We start from the raw sequence: 6,000 nt of genomic DNA on the forward strand, positions 1-6,000 counted from the left end.
GGCCCTGGCACTTGGCTGAGACCACTTGATCATGAGCAGAATTGGAGAAAGGAGAATCATCAGCAGAGGTTGGGTAGTAGATAGTTTAGGAGGCTGGTTGTAAATGGCCCGGATTCTACAACTTTTGACTACTGCAGATGTGACCAGAGGCCCTTGCTGTGGCCACCTGGAGTAGTCATCTCAGTCCATTGGTTCCAAAATGTGAATCCAAAATTGCAAAGCCAGCTTTCATTTCCCTGGCGGCTTCCCTTGCCAGAGGATGGGGAGTTGGCTCTGGGTCATTTTCTCGTTCATTAGTGGTGGCATCCCTTGGCCCCTCATGTCCCTGATAGAGTGAAGAGAGAACGGATATTCGGCTGATCCCAGAAGCCAGTCTTGGCTGGCCCTGGCAGGACCCAGAGCTGCCGCTTCCTTCTCGTGGGGATCGTCCCAGCTCTGGGGCATGGTGGGAGGATATCACATTACTCATTGTTGGTGTTATTCTATGTGTAACTTCAGACCAGTTTCCAGGACTTAACATTGAAAATAGAGTTTTTTTAAACAGAGAAAAGAATCATCTAAGAAAGACCCTTTCTCCATTTGACATGAAGTGTACATTTTCTAAAGATGGTTTCCAGCCACAACTGTCCTACCCTGCAAGTTCGTCGGATTTGCGCTGTGCTTTGGGAACTTTCTGGAACCCCTGATGTCTTTTTCTTGCATTGTACTTTCCTCAAGAATGAGAGCTGTGTTGCCGTTAGCTTGCGGAGAGCGTGCTTGGAACAGCTGCGGGTGTGCCACTAACTGACCGCGTCACCATGGGTGACCTGGACTCTGAACTCAGGTTTTATTCTGAAACCCAGAGAGGGGTGAGGGGGGAGTGAGAAAGGGGGAGAAACTGTATTTTGTGTGTGTGTGAGCACCTGACAAATCTATGAAACCAAGTAAAAGGAGAGATGTTAGATTCTTTATTATTTTATTATATTTATACAGAAAACTCGACTGGTCCTTTGGTAAGTACGGAGCGTGTTGTCTGTTTGACCCATGACTGTCTTCCTCAGTCTGTGCCTGTGAGTCCCGTCAGCTGTAGTTACTGATGGAAGATGATGAACTGTCATCATGTGAAGTCCAAGAGGAAAAGCCTATTTTAATTGTGTGATTTGGTCATAAGTAAGGACTGTATTTATGTCACCATTATTATTAAATGTATGTACTTTTATAATGACTGTGAAATATACTTTTCCCTCACTACGACTGTTTCTTTATTTGCTGATAAATCTCAAAACACCAAGTACATTGCAAATAGTAGGAAGGCGACATCATTTATGTAAAGGCCAGCAACTAACTGGATACAGGAGGGAATTGAGTTGTGGGGCATTTAGGGGCATTTTCTGCTGCAGTATCCCTGCCTCATTTTACCTGCAACAGGTGTTCCTACTAAAGTCTATCAGACTAACTTACTGCAAATAGCAATTCAAAATAAATCCGCATTTTTTGGTTTTTTGAGGATCAGTATCTCCCATGGAGACTCTGAAAATGACACACGAAGAATGATGTCTATGAACATTATTTCTAGATTTTTGTCCTTGTTTTAGGCCTTGGTCAGGGATAGCTGAAGAGGGATGATAGGATGGAATGGGGAGGGGATCTAGATTACTTGTTTATTTCACTTACCACTTTATTCATAACTGTTCACAAAATGGTTTTCATGTGAGGGGAGACCCCTAAAAACTTGGAATTTATTTAGAAAAAATTGTGTATTTTATTTAGAAAAAATTGTGTATTTATTCTTCCATGTTTAAACTTGTCACCTTCAAAGTACTCTCTGTTTGATGCAGTACACCTATTGAGACGCTTTTCCCACTGCTCAAAACAGTTTTTGAACTCATCAATTTTGATACCTTTTAGTGCTTCTGCTATTTTTTCTTTCACCTCTTCCACATCAGCAACATGTTTTCCTTTGAGGACTTTTTTCATCCAGGAAAACAAAAACAAATGTTGCTTGAGGAGAGATTGGGTGAATAGGGAGGGCTGGGCAAGGGAGTCATGTTTTTCTGGTCCAAAAGTGCTAAACAGCGCGGTGTGGGCAGGTTGTTGGTGTAAATCACAAAATGGGCAAATGTTGAAAGAATCTCAACAACAACAACAAAATTCTCTGAACCCAAGCACAGCCTCTCACAATGCTATCCGATACACTGATGCCAATGGGTTCCTAGAATACTTACCTAGCAGGGGGAACCCTGTACTACAGGGGTCCCATCCTTCAAAAAATAATTCTGTTTTTTGGAAGGGTCCTTCTCATATATACCACCTTGTTTAAAACTTTGTGTCTCCCTGTCCAGTGAGGGCATGAAAGCTCAGAGGGTCACCTGGCTAAAAAGTCAAGAGTCTCACTGTTCCTACTGCATGAAGCCGTCTCTGAAGTTTGGCAGGGAAAAGAATGAGTGTCTAGTCCTGATAACATTTTTTTTTTGGTAGGGTTTAAAACATTTTAGAACAGAAAGGGACATGAGATTCTCTGATTCAACCCCAGTGTATTTGAAGAAGGGAAAACTAGGGCTCCAAATGGCTTAAGGGCGACGTCCCAGAATCCCCAAATGAGCTGGCACCAGAGCTGGTTTGGAACACAGGGCTCCTTCCTCAAACAATGCAGAGGAACCAGAGAGTGTGACTGCTGTGGTCTGAGAGGAGAGTCAGCGGCAGGTCAAGGTTGCCAAGAACAGGTGTTGCATTTTAAAGTCATTTTCAAAATTGTGAAGCTTATTGAGAGTCAGAGCAGCAAGTTCTTCCAGCGTCCACTCACAAAGTTGGAGAGAAAGACAGCTTCCTTTGGGGAATCTGTCTTTCTCAATCGATTTCCCAAGTAAGCAGTAACCCCTGGACTGCCTTGTTACCTGCTTTAGCTGTTAAGACTCTATTTACTAGATTAAATCAATAACATCTTTTCTTAGAGCTCTATCATAAATCAAGACAAATTCAAAAAGAAAGCAACAGTGATATATTTTTAAGGAGGATCTGGAAACTTCTTGGTCATTGTGTTTGTTTTCTTTGTAGGAACCTCTATATGCTACAGGCAAAGTAAGAATAATCCCAAGCGGTACTGGGAGCTGGTTCAATTTCATGTCATCACTTTTCAATGAAAGGAGCGTATTTCCCAAGTAGTAAATGAACGTATTATTTGTGGCAGCTTTTCTGTCAAGGGAGCTTTTCAGACATTTGGTTCCAAAGACAAATGGGGTATCTATTCGTACTTCTCTGAGGATGTGTTTTCATGACACAGTTATTTCTAAGTTTTGATGTCTGATGTCTGTGGGTACTAAGGGCCTGGGGCTGGAGGAAGAGTGCTGGGGAACTTTAGAAGAGAAGGTGAGGTGTATTTCAGGCTTTGGGATCCCCTCCAGAGGTATCCACATCTGGGCTGGTGTTAGGATAATGAGGCATTTAGGGGAACCAATTCTGGAAGCATAGAATAGCTTGATGTGGAGCAAACTCAGGGATCAACTGGCGTTGAGTGGTTTAAAACTTAAAGATGGCACATTGCAGAAAGCATGATGCCAGGAAGCTGTATTACTTAAAGGTGAGAAAACAATTGGCTCTGACTTAAGGGCCTGAGCTACTTGTACTTCCTACTTGGAAGATGGACAGACCATAAGCTATTTTGGAAGTAAAGCCTTTGGCATGCATTTAAGCTCTGTGTTATTTTACTTTCTAGGCCCATTCCCATAGCCAGCTGGAAAACGGCAAGTTGCATGCCTGTATTGAGAACAAGGCTTCTTGTCCTAAATTAGGCAGTGAATTCATGGCAGTTCTGAGGCAAGAATGCCTTTCCATGACCCCATCACCAGAGTTCACCAACTGGTATGTTAGCTAGATTATGCTTTATTATAGTAACAAATTAAACTCCAAAGCCCTGTGACTTTTTCAATAAAGGTTTATTTCCTACACAAATTTTTATGAGACTGGGCTGACTCCACAGTGGCTGTCTTCCATATGGTGACTCAGGGATCCAGGCAGCATTCAGCTTGTGGCTCTGTCCGTTCAACATGAAACTTATTTGGCTGCTACAGCAGAGGAAGGGAGAGCTGGAGAGTTTTCCACCAGCTCTTATGCACTCTGTGAGGGCCTCATCATTTCCCTTCACAACCATTGGTTGGACCTGGTCATATAGCTTTTCCTATGAGTAAGAGGCTGGGAATGTGGGGAGGGGGAACATATGACTACTTGAGGTGCAGTTAATGTTTCTGCCACCTTGGAGAAGTTACAGATGCTTACCACTTAAAGGTCTCCTAGAATTGGACTGGCCTTCACCCATTGTTACACAATTATAGCACCTCTTAGTGGGTAAGGGTTACTTTTTCTAAATAGAAAGATTAGCAATCCAAGCCCAAAACTTCACCTGCATACAGCCCACTTATGTTGCAAATCCTCACTTGGACCCCACAACTCAAAAAAAAAAAGTTTAGTGTTGATAAATATTAACATTTCACTTCATTTAGGTAGGGTGTGCTGGGCTGAATTGTTTTCTTCCCTAGTTCATATGTTGAAACTCTTAACTCCAGTACCTCAGATCGTGACTGTATTTGGAGATAAGGCCTTCAAAAAGGTGAATAAGTTAAAATGAAGCCATTGAGGTGGAACCTAATCCAATCAGTCTAGTGCCCTCATAAAAAAGGCAAGATTTGGGCACACGAAGGGACACCAGGCAGAGGAAAGACCAGATGAGGGCACAAGAAGTGGTCTCTGCCAGGTGGGGATATCTGCCTCAGGAGAAACCAACCCTGCCGACACCTTGATCATGGACTTCCAGCCTCCAGAACAGTGAAGAAATAAATGCCTGTTGTTTAAGCTCCCAGTCTGTGGTATTTTGGTATGGCAGAGCTAACACACGGAGGAAGGTCAAATAATATCTGTATATTCTACAAATCTTACAAGTTTCATCTCATGTGCTAAATTCCATTTACCCTTTTCTGACTAAATTATTCCCAGAAAGTTCCCCTTTTTTGCAGTGAAATTTCACCCTTTTTAAGTGTGAAGCTCAATGTGCCAGAGACTCTCTTTATTTGCTTTTTGAGTTGTAGTCTCACTCTTGCCACCCAGGCTGGAGTGCAGTAGCACGCTAACGGCCACCACAGCTTCGAACTACTGGACTCAGACGATCCTTCCGCCTCAGACTTCCAAGTAGCTGGAACTACAGATGTATGCCACCATGCCTGGTTAGTTTTTGTGTGTGTGTGATTTATTGTAGAGATGAGATCTCACCAAGTTGCCCAGGCTGATCTCGAACCCCCAGGCTCAGGCAATCCTCTCACCTTGGCCTCCCAAAGTGCTGAAATTACAGGCTGAGCCACCACAGTTATTTTCAAATTTACTTCTTCCTTTAATCCAGAAGTCTGCAAATTTTTCTGTCAAAGATGAGGTAATAAATACTTTAGGCTTAGTGGATGATCATGAGATCAGTTACGTATTCATCTGTATCCTGTTTTTTAGTTTAGCTTTTTTTGTTTGTTTTACAACCCTTTACAAATGTGAAAAATATTCTTATCTGGTAGACCTACAGAAACAGGTCACAAAAGATACTGGCCACCCTCAGGCCATAGCTTGCTAACTCCTGATGTAATCTTCACAAGAACCCTGTGACATGTCACTTGTTTTCTATTTAACAGATAAATTTGGATAGCTTTCCCAGTTCACAAAATCAGAATTTATGCAATTACAAGTGTTCATTCTAGGAAACTGAGAGAAAGAGAGAGAGAGAGAGAGAGAGACAGACATAGAGACAGAGACAAATCTTTCATCTATTTATATCTATCTATCTATATCATCTATCTATCTATCTATCTATCTATCAAGAGACAAATAGAGACAGAGTCAGAGAGAATGTATGAGCTCCTTTTGTGATATCTGAACCAATAGACTCTCAGAAGGATCTGTCGAGAATGGTAATGAAGTGGTGAAGAGTCTGGCAAAACAACTTAACCTAAGGGAACCTAACCAGCTTTTCTTTACCACACTTTGTATTGC

Source organism: Carlito syrichta, unplaced genomic scaffold (genome assembly GCF_000164805.1).
Source record: "Carlito syrichta isolate Samal-C Ts95f unplaced genomic scaffold, Tarsius_syrichta-2.0.1 Scaffold313474, whole genome shotgun sequence".
In the NCBI taxonomy this organism is placed as follows: domain Eukaryota; kingdom Metazoa; phylum Chordata; class Mammalia; order Primates; family Tarsiidae; genus Carlito; species Carlito syrichta.